Raw genomic sequence first — 22,222 nt, forward strand, 5'->3', positions numbered from 1 at the left:
TTCAGCTTTGTAATTTTACTAAAGTTACTGAATCCGAGCTGGCTGAACAGGATAAAAGGCTGGGAGTTGTGGAGGAGCATTTCTCCTTAATTTGTGGTCACGTTGTCACCTTACAGTCCTCAATTATGGCCCTACATAAAGGATAGCTTAACCCTGCATAATAAATTGGAATGGCTGGAAAAGAAGATGACAAAATCTTCAGATTTTGAATTTCCTGTTATTAAAGTGAGATTGATGTTTGGGTACCAAGAAGGACCAGTGCAAGACCTTTGTTAATGGAATTGCACTAGATCCCTACTGAGGCAAGAATAAAGTTTAAGATCATGACTTTAAAGAGAATCATAACGAGAGTGCAGAATATCGAGCGAATCTGGTACAAAGATATATTTTAGGACGGAATTTACATTCAGCAAATGGCCCTCTTTTTGTAGTTCCAGGGGTTAAAGAGCTAAAAAGAGAAGCCTTTCGTGGGAAGATGTTTTCAATTTGTGGGCTGGCATTTTGCAATTCAGCACTATTGGAAATCAGTTGGAAAGGAATTATTTATCATTCAGAAAAAAAGTAAAGACAGGGCTATATTAAATTGAAAATGGCTGAGGAATTTTAAAACTGAGGTTTTATTTTTGTTTTATATGATTGATTATATATGGTTTTATTATGTTGTAAACTGCTCTGACCAGTTCTTCTGTTGGACAATATAGGAAAGTTGGGAAATAAAATAAATAAATAAATAGATAAAGGGGTAGATTTTAAAAGAAGCACACCGATTTTATAACATGCGCGCGGCCCAAGGATTTTATAAAATCGGTGCATCAATGGGTGCGCTCCGGGAAGTGCGCACCCATGGATGCGCACGTGCACCTTTTAAAATCTACCCCATTCTGCTCTGAGATGAAGATTTTGTGTTTAAACAATATTTTAAAAATATATGAAGTTTGTAGTTTCTTTTGTGGGCAGAGAATTCAAACGTTCATTGTGTGACCCAGTTAAGAAGCAAAGTTTTCCTTCAGATGAGATAGCAGATGGTGGCATTAGGGGCTTCTTATTTTTTTAAATTTCCCTGTAAATGTATTGTATGCCATTAAGAGAACAAATTTGTCTTCTTTGAAACTTATACAGTTGGATAAATTTCTTTTGGATAAAAATTTAATATAAATTTCTTTTTTAGCAAGTAAGCTCCAATTGTTTAAAATTTGGTTCAATTTGGACTTATAATTTCCCCCCCCCCCCCCCCCCCCGATTTTCCCCCTCATTGTGGACGTAACATAAGCATGTGTGGAATTTTCCTTGCTTTATTTTATTAATTATTTCCGTCACATATTTTATTTTTGCCTTGCATTGGTTCATTGTTATAGTGCTTAATTGCTAATAAAAAGTTAATAACAAAAAAAATAAAAATAAAAAACCCTCTATCATATCCCCTTTCAGCTGTTTCTTCTCAAAGCTAAAATGTTCTAACCTGTTTAACCTTTCTTCATAAGGGAGAGCCATTCTATCCCTGTTACCATTTTTGTTACCCTTTTCTGTGTAATTCTGCTGCATCTTTTTTGAAAAGGGTGACCAGAACTGCACATAATACTCAAGATACACGCTGAGGTAGATCTTCAAAATACACGCGCACGCGTACTTTTGTTCGTGCCACCGGCGCGAACAAAGGTACACCAGATTTTATAAGATGCGCACATAGCCACGCGTATCTTATAAAATCCGGGGTCAGCGCGTGCAAGGCTGTGCAAAATCAGCAGCCTGCACATGCCGAGCCGCGCAGCCTGCCTCCGTTTCCTCCGAGGCCGCTCCGAAATCTGAGCGGCCTTGGAGGGAACTTTCCTTCTGTGTCCCCCCCCCCCAGCCCTTCCTAAATCCCCCCCTACCTTTGTTGGGCAAGTTACGCCTGCTTGAAGCAGGCGTAACTTGCGTGCGCCGCCCCGGCATCCCCCGGCACAGGCCGCAGTGCCGGGGGACTCTGGACCACCGTCGCCACGCCCCCTGCCCCCCGGACACGACCCTCCCGCCCCTTTTATGAAGCCCCGGGACTTACGTGCATCCCGGGGCTTTGCGCGTGCCAGCGGCCTATGCAACATAGGCACGCCGGCGCGCAGGGGTTTTAAAATCTACCCCACAATACATTAAACAGAAGCATTATGATTTTCCATTTCTTTCTTGGCTAGGAATTCAAAATAAAGAACCTCCATACACAAACCCTCTGAAATGCCTGCAGGCTTGAAGGCCTTGCAACACAATCCAAGATTTTGGCCATTAGACTGCTCCAAAATGTTTCCATTCACATATTAAAATTCAAGCAAAACAATTCCCTTAAATAAAAAAAAAAAAAAAAAACCCCAGTCAGAATCCCTTTTGTAAGTTTGTCTTTATACTTGTGTAAGCCAGTGCACATCAGCCTTCATAGACTTACTGTTCAGCCTCCAATTTCCTGAGAATCCAGAATTCAGCTTCATCACGCACTAAAGCTCAAAAGTCCTGAAGCTTACAGTCATACTGAGATTGAAGTATCTTATCTCAGGTCAGAATAGTTTAATACATAGTTACATCAGTACATCATTCTGCACAGTTCAAAATGACAGGCTTCTATATTCATCTAGCTATATTCAGATTTTTTTCTGGAGTTACAACATAACGCATATGAGTTACATATTCAGTTCTTCATTTTCAGAGCAGCTACTTCCAGGAATCTTCTATCAGGGGTTCAGGGTAATTTATTTCCACATCCTCATCTGGCTATACACTGGCAATTTTCCTGTTTTTGTCTTGGTCCAATCCCACTGACTGCTGGGACCTCTAGTTTTCTTACTTCTTCCCTCCTTTTACACTGCGGGAATAGCTAACAGGAGAGCTACTTTCTAGACTTTTGTGGGTAGCAAGGTTTTCCCTATGCTAAGCATCCTCTCTATCAGTTATTTTTCCCTCTGTTGATCATGTTGTATTTGTCCACATTAAATTTAATTTTCCATTTAGATGCCCAGTCAACCAGTCTCATAGGGTCCTTCTGTAGTTCCCCACAATCTACTTGTGCTAAATACTTTGAGGTAGATTTTAAATAAGTACGCCGGATTTTATAAGATACGCGCGTAGCAGCACGTATCTTATAATATCCGGGGTCAAGCGCGCGCAAGGCTGTGCAAAATCGGCAGCCTGCGCGCGCCGAGCCGTGCAGCCTGCCTCCGTTCCCTCCCTTCCCCTATCTAACCCACCCCCCAGCTCTACCTAAATCCCCCCCTACCTTTGTTGTGCAAGTTACGCCTGCTTCAAGCAGGCGTAACTTGCACGTGCCGCCTTGGCATCCCCCGGCACAGGCCGCAGTGCCAAGGGACTCGGGACCGCCCTCCTGGCCCACCCCCGAACTGTCACCACGCCCTCGGACCCACCCCGGACTGTCCCCTAACCCCGGACATGTCCCCGGACACATCCCCTCCTGCACCTTTTACGAAGCCCCGGGACTTACGTGCGTCCTGGGGCTTTGCTCGCGCCGGTGGCCTATGCAAAATAGGCATGCCGGCGCACGAGCGCCCTGCGCGTGAAAATCCAGCAGGATTTACACGTGCAGAGCTTTTAAAATCTAGCCCTTTGCAAAATTTGGAGTCATCTACAAATTTGATCACCCATTATTCCCTTTTCCAGATCATATATGAATATGTTAAACAGATATTGTCTCAGAACAGATCCCTGGGATATTCACGCCCGGTTCAGAAGAGATGACCATAGAGAATATTACTTTAGCTTCAGTAAGGCAAAACAATACAGGATTCTCAGAGGATTTTTTTTATTGTAATGCCTTATCTAAGGAGCATAGACTAATGTCTGACTATCTTTCAGAGTAAACTATAAAGTCTGTATTTTTTTTTCAGTTTGTGATTGATTAATGGGAATATTTGTTTTCAATTTTAATTTTTGTATGTATTTTTAGAATTTTTTATATTGCATTTATTTGAATGTGTTCAATGCTACTGATTGTTATTATATGCTTTAAATAAAGCTGAGCTCATGTAAGGAGGAATCGTATAAAATGGAAGAAAAAATAAAATACATTCAAAATAATTTGGGGGGATGCTCATTAAAACCTTGTTTGTGCTATAAAAAGATATCAAAGAGAATAAAAGTTCCATCTATGCAATATAAAAATAAAAAGTTCAGACTATGCAAGAAAAATTAGATGATGCAACACAAAGTACTTTTTATTCTTTAGTTAATTCTGTGTTTTCTGTGGTAAAAGCAAGCATGATTACATCTAGAAGAATTGATGCTCTTTAGAATTTTATTTTCCAGTGAAATATTAGACTTATTTTCCATATTTCAGCAACATCTCAGGTTTAGAACTATTTAAAGGTTAGAAAAATGAATAAATTAAATAAACTCTTGCTGCCAATCATGTACATGTCTGATTTTAAAAAGCCTTAGGGCCTCATTTTCCAATATCGCATTGGATACCAAAAAGGGGTGTACCGTATGCTAATAAGCATGTGTATTGTGAATTGCACTATCAACTATGTGAAAGGCTGTTATTGCAAGTTGCACTATTAGCCCAATTTGGGCTACATTGCCAGTATATCACGATTCATGATGTCTCCTGACAGGCCTATTTCAGTATGATGCAGGCTGTGAGAGAGAGAGAGAACCTTATCATAGTGGCTCCTCCCTAGACAGGTATTTGTATCCCTATGGGAGGCCCACCTAGTAACTCGAGGTGAGGGTTAAGTATTAGTGTAGGGGGTTAGGGGCCACTTTCACATTCAACATGAGACGTACGAACAGAACAGTGGTCTCTTCTGAAGATTTGCTGGCCTTCGGAGTGAGGAAACTCACTCCAAGATGAGATTTGTGCAATGTTCTCTCCACCTAGCTTGATGGACTCTCTACCTGGGTAACAACAAGCTAGGTGGAGAGAACATTGCACAAATCTCATCTTGGAGTGAGTTTCCTCACTCCGTAGGTCATCAAATCTTCACAAGAGACCACTGTTCTGTTCGTACGTCTCATGTTGAATGTGAAAGTGGCCCCTAACCCCCTACACTAATACTTAACCCTCACCTCGAGTTACTAGGTGGGCCTCCCATAGGGATACAAATACCTGTCTAGGGAGGAGGCACTATGGTAAGTCTCTCTCTCTCTCTCTCTCTCTCTCTCTCTCTCTCTCTCTCTCTCTCTCTCTCTCTCTCTCTCTCTCTCTCTCTCTCTCTCTCTAAGCCTGCATCATACTGAAATAGGCCTGTCAGGAGACATCATGAACCACGATAACCCTGTAACACAAATGAAAGAGGTGTAGTTAGGAGCTGTGCTAACTTTGCAGCACACAATAAATCCACCCTACTTTACATTTGCTCCGCCCCTGAATACAAAATTAAAAATTTGCAAATCGCGTTAACTGCTGTTAGCACGATTTGTGGCATTATCACACACGGTAACTCCTTGGAAAATGAGGCCCTTAGTTTTATTTGCAATAATTCTAAAAATATCATTTTCAAAAAAATATTGAACAGTGTTAATGTGGCAGAGACGTTATGATTAAGAGTAACCGAACCATATGCAGCAATCAAGTGCTAAAAGTTAATGAACAGTCTTGTTATGAACAGTCTTGCTATGAAAAGTCTTGCCAATAATTGTAATTTCATTTGGATTCAATTTGCCAATATAAAATGTATGCAACAAATTTAAACTTTATGTGAATGCTGTTGGGTTATACAGTTGAACAAGTGCATTACACATTTTTGCTGACTCAGTGTTGGGAGTTTCTTTTAGATTTCTAAGATTACATATCCCTTGAAATTACTTTAATTACTTAAGAACTAGAAACTTTCAGGGTCATTCATCAAAACGAGACTTTAACATGTAAATGAGGGAAAGGGGCGGGGTTTGGGTGGGGGCAGGGGAAATTTATGCCGGTACCGCTGCCGCTGCAGGCGATAATGTTTTACACTTTATCGTCGGTAGTAGCGCCAGAAATAACCCCACCTTTTTCAGTGGAGCTATGGAGGCAATAGTATGCGATGCGGCCGCAACCGTGGTGGGCAAAAAATGCTCCGCTGCAACGCTGCAATCACCCCCCCCCGCCCCTTTTCTGGCCGTGGCTCATCATTCTGAAGCTAGGTCTTTGATTGTTACCACATCTTCAAGGGGGACTATTTATTTATTTATTTATTTATTTATTTATTTACGGATTTTGTATATCGTTGTTCAGTGGAACCATTGCTTTGATCTGGGAACCAGATACAATCTTTATTATGCATTCAGTTTTTAATTTCATAGATAGAGCATTTATGGATTCCAATATGAGTGTTTCTAGACATCTTCCCCTTGACTCAGTTTAAATGGGAATTTTTTTCTATCGATATGTACTGCTGTATTTAAAATCAGAACACAAAGAGACATCAAAGCATTCAAAAAAAGTTTAAAAACATGGCTATTTAAGCAAGCATACCACAAAGGGAATGAAGAGTAGAATCCAGAGAATTGTATGATGCAGTCTGAAGAACTCCCACACACACACATCAGCTTATTCAAATGGTGTGTGTGTATATATTTTATCTTACTTTACCTCTATTAAATTGCAAACAGAGGACCATACTTAAGTGTTAATTTATCTTATAGCCGATATACTTAAAGTTGACATGACTTATCACCACCACTAAGTAATATTTAATATGAAACCGTTACAGCATTTTGATGGCACATGTTAATATAATTCAACACATTGAAGTTTGAAATTATGTGCCTTATTGTGAACCGTTGTGACGGCAACTAGCTTAACGACGGTATAGAAAAAAGATTTTAAATAAATAAATAAAATAGGGGCAGTTCTTGCACTTAAATATCCTTCAAAGAGTGGTTTGCATTATAAAAATCCCCAGTATACCTTTTCGTTTGGGACTCCCAACCAATACTTGAATTTTTGCACTGAACATATTTTCAAATTTCAAGAAATAGAAAAAAAAATGCAGAATGATGAAAAGTTTTCAAAATGAAGTGTTCACATTGAAATTTCAGTGAAAAATATTAGCAATCTATATTATATTCCAGAAAGGACTCTTCAAATTGTCCCTAACCCCTGTCTTTAATGTCTTATCAGGATGAGCACTCAAACCAGCAGCTATAGAGACAATGGGCTGGGACTCTACCAGGGAGTACTACAATAGTGTGGAGTTCTAGGAGACCAGTGGTATTCCTACCCTTCAAACACATCTAGTTAAACCCTTATTGGTCCAAAGTGAGAAACTCCTGTGACAGTCACCCTGTTTAAACCCTTTAAGGTGAATTTTTAAAAGCTGGGCACATGCCAAAATCAGGAGATGTGCATCCCTGAGTGGTTTAATTGGGCTTGGATAACTGGGGATGGGGATGCAGGCTAAAGAACCAGGGGAAGTTTGGAAGACCTAGCTCTAGTCTAGGCAAAAACTGATGGATGAACTGTTGAAATTGCTCATGGCATGGATGCACGCTTGTTATAAAATTCCCTCACTATCACAGCTCATACCCAGATGTGTGTGTGGTTGTGTGTGCCAGTTGCAAAATAGGGTGCACACATGTGCGCCTAGGCTATTTATAACGTACATGTGTATGTGCACATGTGTTATAAAATTGCCACATCTCTGGATGCAAACGGCAGGGGAGAAGAAAAACTGATACTTCACGCATATCCAGCATAGCTCCCTGCTTCAACGGCAGGGGAGAAGAAAAACTGATACTTCACGCATATCCAGCATAGCTCCCTGCTTCAACGGCAGGGGAGAAGAAAAACTGATACTTCACGCATATCCAGCATAGCTCTGTGCTTCAACGGCAGGGGAGAAGAAAAACAACCAATAAGGGCTGAATAACATAGTCTGGGTAAAACAAATAAGATGGGCGTAGCTTGCTTATTGCGGTGGTTACCACCCTACTACCCCTAACTAATCAAGCTTGATATTTCACATCGATGCAGCTCCATCACTGCTCTCTACATTGATGGTGGGGGTGGCAGGGAAATAGAACCAAAGAGCTAAGAGAAACAGATAAGTATGAGAGAAAAATTGTGTGAAGCTTGCTGGGCAGACTGGATGGGCTGTTTGGTCTTCTGCCATCATTTCTATGTTTCTATGTTTCTATGAATATAGAAATGACGGCAGAAGAAGACCAAACGGCCCATCCAGTCTGCCCAGCAAGTTTCACACTTTTTTTTCTTTTCATACTTATCTGTTACTCTTGGCTCTTAGTAACCCTTTGGTTCTGTTTCCCTTCCACCCCCACCATTAATGCAAAGACCAGTGTTGGAGCTGCATGTAAGTGAAATATCTAGCTTAGTTAGGGGTAGTAACCGCTGCAGTAAGCAAGCTACACCCTTAATTGTTGGTTATCGTCTGTATATAGATCCACTTTTCTTCATTCCCCCTGCCGTTGAAGCAGAGAGCTATGCTGGATATGCACGAAGTATCAGACTTTCTCCCCTGCCGTTGAAGCAGAGAGCTATGCTGGATATGCACGTAGTATCAGACTTTCTCCCCTGCTGTTGAAGCAGAGAGCTATGCTGGTTATGCATTGAAAGTGCAATGCACAAACCCCCATTTTCCATACCACTACCTACTTCGGTATCTAATCTCTTGCTGCAGGACACTTGAGACTTTCTCACTTATACGTTATAATTTTTATGCTCAATAAGACCTGTCAACTTAATTGTTTAAGCCTTTTTCTTTTCTTTCCTTTATCTTTTGGTCATCAATGTTACAACGTTATTGTTAAATTTTGAACTTATGTACTCTGTTCCAAGTTTCATAACCTTGTTCTATGTAATGCCTTTTGGCAATTTTCATGTTCTGTTTCAATGTAAACCGATGTGATCTTTATTTCATATAGGAACACCGGTATATAAAAATCTAAAAATAAATAAATAAATTGAAAGTGAAGTATCAGGCTTATATGGTTTGGGGTAGTAACTGCCGTAACAAGCAAGCTACTCCCCGTTGTTTGTGAATGCAAATCTTTTTCCACATTTCCTCTTGCCATTGAAGCTTGGAGCAATGTTGGAGTCGCATTAACCGTGTGTATGTTTATTGAATAAGGGTATTATCTCCAGGCAGTAGCCGTCATTCCTGCGAGCCACCCACTCTTCATTCACATCCTCTAGACTTTATGGATCCACGGTGTTTATACTACGCCCCTTTGAAGTCCTCACAGTTCTTGTCTTCACCACTTCCTCCGGAAGGGCATTCCAGGCATCCACCACCCTCTCCGTGAAGAAATACTTCCTGACATTAGTTCTGAGTCTTCCTCCCTGGAGCTTCAAATTGTGACCCCTGGTTCTGCTGATTTTTTTCCGACGGAAAAGGTTTGTTGTCTTTGGATCGTTAAAACCTTTCAAGTATTTGAAAGTCTGTATCATATCACCTCTTCTCCTCCTTTCCTCCAGGGTGTACATATTTAGATTCTTCAATCTCTCCTCATAAGTCTTCGATGAAGACCTTCCACCTTTTTGGTCCCCCTTCTCTGGACCACCTCCATCTTGTCTCTGTGTCTTTGAAGATACGGTCTCCAGAACTGAATACAGTTTTCCAGGTGAGGCCTTACCAAGGACCTGTACAAGGGGATAATCACTTCCCTTTTCTTACTCGATATTCCTCTCTCTATGCAGCCCAGCATTCTTCTGGCTTTAGCTATCGCCTTGTCACATTGTTTCGCCGACTTCAGATCATTAGACATTATCACCCCAAGGTCTCTCTCTTGCCCCATGCACATCAGCCCTTCTCCCCCTATTGAATACATTCAGATTTCCATACCCCATATGCATGACTCTGCACTTCTTGGCATTGAATCTCAGCTGCCATATCTTTGACCACTCTTCCAGCTTCCTTAGATCCCGTCTCATTCTCTCCACTCCTTTTGCGGATGATCTTAGTGTCATCCGCAAAAAGACAAACCTTACCTTCTATCCCTTCCGCAATGTTGCTCACAAAGATATTGAACAGGACCGGTCCCAACACCGACCCCTGTGGCACTCTGCTCAACTCTGCTCTCTCTTCAGAGACAGTTCCATTTACCATCACACATTGTCTTCTGTCTGTCAACCAGTTTGCAATCCAGGCCACCTCCTTGGCACTCACTCCTAAGCTTCTTATTTTATTCACCAGTCTCCTGTGCGGGACCGTATCAAAAGCCTTGCTGAAGTCCAAGTAGATGACATCGAATGATCTTCCTTGATCCAATTCCTTGGTTACCCAGTCAAAAAAGTCAATCAGATTTGTCTGACAGGATCTTCCCCTGGTGAATCCATGCTGCCTCTGGTCCAGCAGTTCTTCCGACTGAAGATAGTTCACTATTCCTTCTTTTAACAGTGACTCCATTACTTTTCCCAACACCGAGGTGAGGCTAACCGGTCTGTAGTTTCCAGCCTCCTCTCTGTTTCCACTTTTGTGAAGCGGGATCATCACCGCTCTTCTCCAATCACTCGGCACCATTCCCGTTTCTAGGGATCTATTGAACAGGTCACACAGCGGACCCGCCAGCACATCTCTGAGCTCCCTCAGTATCCTAGGATGAACCTCATCAGGCCCCATGGCTTTGTCCACTTTCAGTTTCCCCAGCTCTTCCCATTCTCTACTGTAAATGGAGTTACAGCTACTCCATGTGCTCCTGTGCACCCCTTTGTAAGTTACCATCTTAGGGGGTCATTTTCTATCCCTATCGCATGCGATAGCTAGATAGGGGCGGAGTCGGCACCAGAAGAGGAGGAGTCGGGGCGGCGTTGGGGTAGACGCAGTCGTAACTTTGTTAGCGGCGATAAGGTAAGACCTGTTATCGCCGCCAAGAGCGCGCCCAATAGCGCCACCTTTCACGGTGACGCTATTGGGTGCGAAAGCCAGCAGCAATAACACCGCACTGGTGCGATCGCTGCCGGCTTTTGCAGACCTGCTCCCTGCTTCACCCCCCCGCCCCCCATTACTGCAGGATTCAGAAAGCCATGTGTCAATAGAAAATCTAGGCCTTAGCCAGCAGAGAATTTCTTCTGGCATAGTGAGAACATAATTTAGTATCTTGAGTCTGAGCTTCCATGCATCCTGTTAGAGTCCTGTTCCTGTGTTCAGCCTTGTTCACCTGGATCCTTGTGTAGTTTCCTTGAATCTCTGAATCTGGACTGTGAGTGCTATATTGAATCTTGTTTTTTTGTGATCCTAAAAGCTTGTTTGCTTTAAGTTAGTTATCTTGCATCTTTAGTTGGTTTTCCTGCATAACCTAAGCCAGGATCTTCTTATGTTTGATAAGTGTTTCCTTGATTACAGATATGTTGTAAACCTTGAATTGTTGTACATGATCCTGGTTTTCCAGGTAAGGTATGAGGTATTGAGTCATGGCCTCCTGTATCCTGGTTAGTCCCTGACATACCCCTTCATTAATATTCTATGATAATATAGATTTGAGTATTTCAGCCATTACCATTCTGTATTGGGTGGAAATTTGCTGATAATTATCCTTAGTAAAGTGGAAATTAACCTACTTACTGTATGTCTCTCAGCATCACTGAGTACCTTAGGAATATTCGAGTTGAATGTAATCTCTTACATTCTAGCTCTCCACGGAAGCTGTCCCTTTAAAATAAGCCATGTACTATTAATGTGGATAACATTGTTCCTAGAGATATAGAGTTATGATTCTGGATCTGCTGTGATGTTTTATGGTAATCACTGAATTTCAATTTATACAGTGACACCAGTGTATTTACCTCTGCTCAGTACTGAATACATACCATAAATAAAACCAGGCTCCTGATTGTATGACAAGAAAGGCAGTTAAAATGGCTACTAAATGCAGGTCTGTTATTTCCATGCCTTGTCAAGATCTGATGCATAGTTTTCTGTTAATGCTTAAATAGAAAGAGAGAACACTGCAGGACTTGAACAACAACTAAAAAAAAACCCTCCACATGCATTTCATTTCTTCATTGTGTGACATAACATCCCATATGAATCAGTATGTGTTGGTATCAAAATGGAAAGCCACAAGCATGCTTAAGTAATATTAACCCAATTGGATGTCTTTCGAAGTCATATAAAGATTAATCTGAAGAATCTAAAGTACTGAAGTAAGGCTGGCAATATATCAAATTCTGCAAGGTTCATTACGGCTTTGCTAAGAATGAGGTGTGGGTTTCCAAAGAATGCCTTTTTGCTTTATCAGAGGCAATTCCTCATGAACTTACTAGGTACACTTCAAAATAGACTTTGCCAAGCAATTCAAAAAACCACAGAAATCCTTTGAAGGTTATAAAAGCATTTGGTCTTAATTGCTCACCTTTTCAAAGCCATACTCAAGGAAACAGTAGGTGGCCCTCCACCTCAGAAAAGGCTTACAATCTTGGGGGGAGATTTAGCAAGCATTTAAACATTTATTTTATGACATAACCATATTGCAGAGAAATAGCATGATATTTGTGATATCATGCATGGTTTTACCATAGAATCCACCCCCTATTACAATTAGCTGCTTTGCATGCATTGAAAGTAGCTTATTTCTGTAGAAGGAGGAAATCTGCAGGTATATCATGTGAGAGTGCCAAGATATGGCTATATCTATGATAAACATCATTCAACATGCATTATATACTGTTTAACTCATATCACCTTATTGTAGCTGAGTAAATCCAAACCAGAGTTTGCAGAAAAATACTAAAAGGACATGGATAGTGAAGAGACTAGAGAGCAATGATAGAGAGAGATAGTTGCGATGATAGAGAAAGAGAGATAATTGCGATGGAGAAGGTACAGAGAAGGGCAACCAAAATAATAAGGGGAATGGAACAGCTCCCCTATGAGGAAAGGCTAAAGAGGTTAGGACTTTTCAGCTTGGAGAAGAGACAGCTGAGGGGGATATAATAGAGGTGTTTAAAATCATGAGAGGTCTAGAACGGGTAGATGTGAATCGGTTATTTACTCTTTCGGATAATAGAAAGACTATGGGGCACTCCATGAAGTTAGCATGTGGCACATTTAAAACTAATCGGAGAAAGTTCTTTTTCACTCAACGCACAATTAAACTCTGGAATTTGTTGCCAGAGGATTTGGTTAGTGTAGTTGGTATAGCTGTGTTTAAAAAAGGATTGGATAAGTTCTTGGAGGAGAAGTCCATTACCTGCTATTAATTAAGTTGACTTAGAAAATAGCCACTGCTATTACTAGCAACAGTAACATGGAATAGACTTAGGGCCTCATTTTCTAAAGTATCACAGGCCTGCGATACTTTAGGGAATGAGGGGCGGGGGCCGAAACGGGGGGCAGGTCTGCGCTAGCCGGCAGTGATCGCACCGTCGCGGTGCGATCACTGCTGGTTTCGCACCCAATAGCGCCACCATAGAAGGTGTAGCTATTGGGCGCGAACTCAGATGTGAAAAGGGCCTTACCTTTTTGTCGTCCGCGGCATCTTCGCGGAGTCGGCCATGGTGACACCCCGACTCCTCCTCTTCTGGGGCCAGCTCCGCCCCCATTTTGGTATCGCGTGTGATCCGGGTGGAAAATGAGGCCCTTAGTTTTTGGGTACTTGCAAGGTTCTTATGGCCTGGATTAGCCATTATTGGAAACAGAATGCTGGGCTTGATGGACCCTTGGACTGACCCAGTATGGCATGTTCTTATGTTGACATACAATTGCAGGTGTCTTTGTTGAAATTTATCTTACTTTAAATATTTGTGAATATCTTATATCTGAGGCACTGAAAAGTATTTTAAACTTCATCAAATGTATCTGAGCTCATTAAGGAATTTTAAAGTTTGAAGAGTTCAAAGTATTGTCTTAACAAAAAAGACTTAATCTACTTCATATTTTGGTACTTGCTAGGTACTCTGGATTGGCCACTGTTGGGCTGATGGACCCTTGGACTGAAGTATGAAGTAAGAACATAAGAAATATGGCAACTTCTTATGTTTTTACTTACCACTTTGCCAGCTTAATCTCTTCTTGAAATGAAAATCTTACTTTTTTAATTTAAAGCGTCAATTCATTATTTTATACTGTGAATTCATCTTGGGCTTTAACACCTGGTAAACTATTCTTGATAATTACTAATTGGAAACCCTGTAGTCTTAAGCAATCAACCACACACATGACAATGCAAGGGAAGTGTTCCCAGCCCAGATGGTTTACACAATGTGGATAATCATGAAGGCAAGCAAAAAAAGCAAAACATTTACAAGAAATAAGAATCCCCTGATACAGACAATGTTTCATGCCGACTGTTTCAAGAGGGCAGGAAAGAAATATTTAATATAAAGAAGCAAACATCAAAAAGATATATCAATATTAAAATTAAACAGAGAGAAAAACAGTTCTAAATGACAAAAAGAGAAAGCAATTTGCAGAACCAGGATGCCTTTCATGTCTCCAGAAGTGGCAAGGAAATGACAAGAATTAAAAAGTATCAAACATGGGTTGTGTGACTTGTGACAACCGATCAGAGGATACATAACAGATCTATAAGAAAGCCACTCATTCAGTCTCTTGGTTTATACAAATGATGTCATGTATTTATGCCAGATTATGAACAATGGGAAATTATCTCTTGGAGTTCTTGGTGGACAGCTTTTGATAAAAAATAAAACATAGATCAGAAACAGAGTGATGTTGCCCCATCATTGTGAAACCAAAGAGGATTCAAACTAAGAATGTCTAATAATACTACAATGCTCAAAAATGTGTGTTTTAATAATTGCATGCAAAGTCTTACCTATATACAAAAGAGAACAAGGCAAATTATGACATAAAGCACATCGGTAGTTAGTAATCAAAGGAAAGCTTAATTGTGTATATCATTGAAACTGGATGTACAAACTGTGAGAGGGTCAGAGATATTGGGGCCTAAAGCTAATGGGGTAGTAGCATCATCGGAGTGACTAGGGCCCAGTTCTGAAGAAAACAAGTTTCAGCCCCAATGGAGTACAAAATTGGGAGGATCTGAGAATCACTATGCGGAGACAGAACTGACTAGTGCTTCCTGATAATAGCACATACCCATCCCAATGCACCTTGAATACAGAAGTACATAAGTCAGCATATTTAAATGCCTCAAACACCGAGGGAGGAAAAGAAAACTCTCAATTATTTAAAGCCCACTTAAAAACCATCTGAATGGTCCATGAGGGGTAACCAGGATGTAAAAACATTTTTGACTTTTTGCTCATCCTGCACGATGTAACCAGACCATGAAGAGCATAAGTGACGCAGACTGAAACATTACCCTACTGGTGTTATGAACTCTCTGCCCGCTGGTTCCCCGGTGAGTAGGCTCCGCTTACACACCCCATGCTGCTTCTGTCCCCAACGCAGCATGGACACCGCTGTCGGGCCTTCATTACGCAGCTGGAGCCACAGTCTGTTACTGTCCTCGCAGCCCGGAGGCCACCTCGGATCTCCATTGGCTCCGCGGTCGGAGCCGCGGGCTTCCAGCTTCTCCCTCGGGGCTGGGACTGCCCCCGACACTGCCTTCCATCTTCGCGGCGCTAGGCCGCAAGCCCCAGTGCCATCCGGCGGCTGGAGCTGCCCCTGGGGCTCCTTGCAGCGGCTGGAGCTGCTGCCGACATCAGGGTCTGCTCCTCAGGCCCTGCCGGCGTCTGACGCACAGACGCTGTGCAGGCCGCTGGCCATGGTCCTACATAGCCCCTGTTTCCTCTCCTTAGGCGCCGGCGCGTGCCTCTCTTCAAGATTTAAAGGGCCAGGCACCGGAAATGTGCTGGCCCCACCTCTGTGACTGCTTCCTGCTTCAACCCTATAAAGGGCTGCTCCATCAATTTGTTCTTCGCCTTGCATCATCGTGGTGACTTCACTCTGGAGGCTTCTGCCTGCCAGAACCTTGTAAGGTCTTCTGTCTTCGTGGAGCTCCTCGTCTTGTCTGCCTTCTTCCATGTCTTGGTGTTCCGCCTGAGGTCCCAGTCCATGTTTGTTCCGCCATGATCCTCCTTATCCTGATGTGTCTGCCTGCCAGGATGTTCTTCCCAGCGTCTTCGTCTGCAGTGCTCTTGAGCCTTTCGGTACCTGTGAGGCCGGTGGTTCCTCAGATGAGGTTGTGCCCGAGTGGACCAGCCCACAGGTGGATTGTGTGTCCTGTGCTTCTGAGCTTCCATTCCCGCCAGCCTTAGAGGGAGCTTTGGGTGACACCGGCTTCGTCATTGGAGTCCCTCTTTGCCTGGATCTTCCCTGCGCTGTCCCATTCTCCTCGTGGTCCGTGACCAGCCTGCTAGGGCTGTGTAGGGCACACAGTGGGACAGGGTGGTCCGTGACCAGCCCATTGGGTCTGCCCGTGAAGGTGAGCTGTGTAGGTTGCCTTGAGAGACAGTGCCAATGTCCATGCCTTGTGTCTTGCCTATTTGGATGTCAAGTTTCTCGTCATGCCCGTGATGCCGTTGCATCAGCCCAAGTGTCTTCGCCAGTGATGCCATCACATCAGCCAAGTGTCTTGTCCGCGATGCCGCCGCATCGACCATAGTCCTGTCTTCGTGTCAAGGCCTCCGTATGCCCTCAACCTCAGGCCAGGCCTGCTGCTCCTATGCCGATCAAGCGGTAGGTCCGAAAGGGCTCGGAATAGTCAGAGGACCGTTCCCCTACCAACATCTCATGTTGTTGGTTCTCGGAGCTTGCCGGCCTGGCAGAGGGTAAGACCGTGTCCAGCCATGCGGAGCCACCGTCAACCCTCGGCTCGGTCCTGAAGGTCTGGGCCCGGGCTGAGGCCCAAGGGCACACTAAACAACCCCGTTCGCAACAGAATGCAAGGCCTTTCGAGGCCGCTCTCAATAGAATGCAAGGCCTTTCGAGGCTGTCCTTCCCAACAACTGGGATATTATCATGAAGAATCTTTGGATGGGAACCACCATAGTGCAGGAGGATAGCTTTATAAGTTGGTTTCTTGAAAGTAGATGTCATAAAATGACCATCACAGATCAAAATATTGAAAAATGCAACCTGAGATTTATGGAAATGATATATAAACTATAAATTGAGGTCACAGGAAAAGAACATGAAAAACTGACAGGCTGATGCAATAAAGTGTGCACAGCCTAGCACACAGGTTAACATGTGGTTGGACGTGCGTTTTGGACGTGCTAGACTAGCACCTGATGCAATAAGGAGATTAGCACGTCCAAAACATGCACCCAAACACATAGCAAGAGTGCTCATCACATGTAAATTCTATGTAGATGAGGCTATTGGCTATTACCCCCCAGTGTAGAAAATCACTGGGCACCCAACACCCACTTTTTAATACAGCAAATTTAACTCCAGTCCTGGAGCTGGTATTAAATGAATCCGTGAGTTAAGGGCTCAGGAGGAATTAACAAAATAGTGTCCTCTGTGGTTCCGACCTTTATTCTTAAACACCTACTGCTTGCAGAGTTTAAGAATAAAGGAATAATGTAACAGATTGATGGAAAAAAAATTCTGGTTGCATAATATACATGCACAATAGATGTGCTCCAGGCCGATTTCACCCCTTGCTATTGTGCATGAATAATTGCACATCTAAAAATCGAGATAAAGTGGATGCGCGTATTGAGCGCCCTTTGCAATTGTGGGGGCACGGCCACGTCTCCTGGGTGCATGATGCATTTGAGTGCCAGGGATGCATAATACTTCGCTAGCACATCCTTTTTAATGCAGCAGCTCATTAAAATTTACCATTGGGTGCCCGGGAGACGTGGCAGTGCGTGCATTAGGATAACAGGCGCTCAGTACGAGTACCAGTTTTAACATGCATCTTATTGCATCAGCCCCTGAATGTCTGCATCTTTCTAGATTAACTGGAGAAGTAGCCCAGTAGTTAGAGCAGTGGGCTGCAAAGCAGGAAAACCAAGGTTCAGATCCTACTGCCACTCCTTGTGAGCTTGGTTAAGTCACTTCACTCTCCATGGCCTCAGGTACAAACTTGATTGTGAGCCCTCTGGAGATAGGGAAATACTTACAGTACCTGAATGTTATCTTCCTTGAAGTGCTGAAAAGCAGAAATTAAGTAATAACAAAGATGTTATCAATATAATGACATTGTGCAAGGAATCATTTTTCACCAAGTACTTCAGTAAACAGTTCAACTTTGGAACAGCACAAACGTGGACAGTGATTTTTTTTTTTCCTGTGTGTTGTATCTGTGTCCTAGCCCTGGTGGGCTCTTAAGCTATTTCTTCCAGCCTTTTGAAGAATTCCATGAGCTACACTGAGCTGGCCATTAGGAGTGTGCATTCATTTTTAAATGAAATGAAACAAAGTTTTCCTGAACTTGTATTTTTTCCATTGACTTCCATTTGAGAACGTCAATGAGAAAAAAAGAGCAGTGAAATTTACACCTCCATCTTACCCCTAAGCCTTCCCCTCCCTCCCCCCTCCCCCCAGACCATGTTCACCCTTTCCATGGGGTCTCCAAGATAGAAAGAAGCAGAAGCTATTCCCAAGTCAGTCCTATCCCATCAGTTCTTGGTTCAAAAACAGCTCTGGCCAGACCTCAGAGAGGCTTCCATTGGTCTTCGGCTCTGCAACAAACAAGGAACCAGTAGGACAAAAGCAACTGGGGATTCCTCCTTCTCCTTTCTGCATCAGAGACCTGCACAGAAGAGGTAAGCATGGCCCCGGGGGTGGGGGGACATGCATTCAAATTAAAGAAAAACCAAAATTAACAAAACATTTTCCCTGCACATCCTTACTGGCCATTACCCTGCAGCATGTAAAAGTGCCCCAACACAGCTGGAAAAGGAGGAAAAGGGGATTATATATATATATATAGATATAGATATATATAGATATGTAGATATATATAGATAGATAGATAGATAGATATCTTTTGTTGATTGGGTCTCTGTTTTCTTTCCCTTTGTCTGGTGAAGTAAGTCATCTGTAGCTTATATAGGATCCGTATCAGTCCATGGTTGACTCACTTATCATCAATGGAAATATGATATTGCTGAAAAACAAATTATACACTTTTCTGTTCAGAACAGGACTTGGAGAGAAAAAAATATCATAGTTTTCTCATTAAAGTATAATGTTAGTTTCATCAGAAAATCTAAACAAGTAGGCAGTCAGAGACTAGAGGTCATGTGGAAGCAGCTGCAAAGGCAGCTGTAACTCAACAGGGAAAAAGAAAATGAAATATAACAGATTGTAATGAAAGATAAGAGAATTGAGGTAAAACAAAATTTAAGAAAATCCTCCAATGCTGGCACTAAACATTTAACAGTCATGTACCAATCTGGTTCTTAGTGACTATAAACTGGTCAGGTTTATTCAGGGCCATTGTAATATGCAAATTAATCAGGGTATTTTAATCTAAATGTATGCACTAGAGTTATGCATTTCTTTTAAAAGAATGTCACATCCACAAAGTTGAAATAACCCAAAAATGTGGGGTATTTTATTTTCATCTACCTCAGCCAATGGTAACTACAACCTCTCTGAGGCCCTTCATCTCTTCCTCCCGCCTCCCTGAAAAGCTGTAAAGCCTGGGCCTACCCCAGCCGGAGACTCCATGCTCCCTTCTGATCTCTCTTGCCCCACAAATGAAGCTGAGGGCCTTGCGCCTATCTAAGCCTGGATGGCGCCTCCTAGGCCTCTCCACACCTCTGGAGGTCCTAAAGGAAGAAAAGGGCAGGTGTGATGCCCACTAGCTCCTACTCCAAAACAGTCCTTTTAAAAATGGCACCAATACCCATGAAGCCGGCGTCAAAGTGATATCACCTTGGCACCAGTCTCAGGGCTGGCCAGCATCATTATGCTGTAAGGCCCTGGAAAATTTTGGGGGTATAAGGGAGTTTAGAGGGATCCAGGGAGACCCTGGATGGGCTTAGCTCAGCCCAGCAGAGTAGACCCAGGCCCTGCAGTTTTTTTAAGGGGTGAACTTCCTGTAATGTGTGGGTTAGAAATTATTTTAAATGAATAACTAAATACAATAAAAATAATTTGAGGACCTCATGAAGATCCAGTTTGTGTTTTTTTGTTTGTTTTGGTAATTTTTTTTGTTTTGGGTTTTTTTTTTTAATTTTAATGTTTATTTCAGTTTGTTTAGGTTAATTCATTTCTCAAACATTAAAATTAAATATTCATTAACATAAAACAAAACAATCCCACAAAATAAAAATTTGAACTGAAACACTGCACATTTCTAGTATGCACATATACCATGAATTAGGGCTGTGCATTTGTTTTCGTATGATAAGAGAAGGGATTTTTGGTTTGGTTCCGGTAAAACAAATAGAAAGGTTGCAGTCCTCAAAACAATCAGTATCTTTTTTGGCACATTCAGTTCAGTCCCATGAAAGTTTATTGGGGAAGCAAAGCATGCATTTTTCTGCTCTCCAAGCTACACAATCATAAGCCAATAGGGGATGGGACAAGGAAGGAGCAGGACAATCCATTTTCATCACTTTTTCAAACAGCCTATTCCAACTGTCAGCTGCATGTCATGACATCAACATGTTTTTAGTTGAAAGTGAAGCGAAAAGCACATGGAGCAGTGGCCATTTTGCTCTCAGACATTTATCAGTTGCATCATAGAGATTTTAAAGCTCCATTTTTCAAACTTTAAAGGTAAAGAAATGCTTATAAAAAATCTATTTAGATTAATTTACAGGAAAAAGCAGTGTGCTGTTAGAATCTCTGACACAATGCCTAGCTATGGTTTGGGATGCTATTTACTAGCAGGAAAAAGTTTGTTATCTCTGAGAGAGTTACAATGTGTGTCATTGGGATAAAATTGCCAATACAACTGATACTATGCCGGTGACTGTAGAAAGAATACAGAGAGCTTGTTTGTATCTTAGTGTTGGCACTGTCATCATCTTGCTTTCTCTATGTAGAAAGGTCAAAGTGACAATATATCAGTTCTTATGTGTGTGACTCGTCCATTAAGTTTGACTTATATTCTTAGTATACATGGGGTAGATTTTAAAACCCCTGCGCATGTAAATCCTCCTGGATTTACACGCGCAGAGCACTCGCGTGCCGGCGCACCTATTTTGCATAGGCCGCCGGCGCGCGCAAAGCCCCGGGACGCGCGTAAGTCCTGGGGCTTCGTAAAAGGGGCAGGAGGGGCGTGTCTGGGGGCATGTCCGGAGCAGGGGATGGTCTGAGGCGGGTCCAGGGGCATGGCGACGGTTCGGGGGCGGGCTGGGAGGGCGGTCCCGAGTCCCCCGACACTGCGGCCTGTGCCGGGGGATGCCGGGGCGGCGCGCGCAAGTTACGCCTGCTTCAAGCAGGTGTAACTTGCCCAACAAAGGTAAGGGGGGGATTTAGGTAGGGCTGGGGGGTGGGGTAGATAGGGGAAGGGAGGGGAAGTTGGGTGGGACACGGAAGGAAAGTTCCCTCCGAGGCCGCTCCAATTTCGAAGCGGCCTCGGAGGGAACGGAGGCAGGCTGCGCGGCTTGGCGCGGTTACGCGCGTATCTTATAAAATCTGGTGTACTTTTGTTCGCGCCACTGGCGCGAACAAAAGTACGCACACACGTATGTTTTAAAAATCTACCTCACTGTCACTCAGCAAGCATTATGTATTTGTTTATTTGTCACCTTGCCCCAGGCTCTAGGCGACTCACAGGGGATACATACATAATCCATAAAAAACAATATTGCTTAACAATAAAAACTCTTACAATGAAAAGCAAGAAAATTAAATACATAAAACGAGATCATACCATAAAAGTAACCCCTTGTAGATGTTTTAAGTCTCAGGGCACACAATCCAATTTATTTATTCAGGGCATGTCCGGCATGTCCGGCTAGCATGAAACATCCCACTCTCACTCTCAATGCCTGGGAGGAATTCCTTCTACTCGGGGAAGCTCTCATTTATGGCCCAAATAATGAAAAAATGTTGACAATGTGTGTGTCTTTATAAAGTATAGGTGCTTCCCATGATGAGAGATGCAGTAATAATGACAGGACCAGGAATAGGTATAAAATAATAGTTCACTGAGTCATAAAGTTAAGTCCATTTGTTCTAAAGATGAGTGTACAGCTGACTGCTGATACAGAATTTTTTGCTTGGTAGGTAGGTGTCCCCATTACAGACATCTGGTTAGTGGCCATGTTGACTTTAAATATGCAAACTCTCCCCGCAGCTGTTCACTTGGAATTCTAATGATAGGGTTCCCTTTGCATTTCAAAATTCCTACCTTTAGTCATCCTCTCCTCCCTTAAACACCCAGCCTGTCCTGGTCCCTTGAGGGGTAGAAATCCGGATGGAACCTCCTGATTTAGTTTTCTCACTCATTTAATTCAGTTGTT

At 42.6% G+C, this 22,222-nt stretch overlaps 1 long non-coding RNA gene across 1 annotated transcript in view; it reads left to right on the plus strand.

The window, feature by feature from the left end:
- Positions 1-13,855, plus strand: part of LOC115079874 — a 170,096-nt gene extending 156,241 nt beyond the window's left edge. Inside the window, exon 3 of the long non-coding RNA XR_003853424.1 lies at positions 13,806-13,855. This is a non-coding gene — a long non-coding RNA (uncharacterized LOC115079874). The remainder of the gene's footprint in view (positions 1-13,805) is intronic.
- The last annotated feature ends 8,367 nt before the right edge of the window (positions 13,856-22,222 follow it).

Source organism: Rhinatrema bivittatum, chromosome 18, assembly GCF_901001135.1.
Source record: "Rhinatrema bivittatum chromosome 18, aRhiBiv1.1, whole genome shotgun sequence".
NCBI lineage: Eukaryota > Metazoa > Chordata > Amphibia > Gymnophiona > Rhinatrematidae > Rhinatrema > Rhinatrema bivittatum.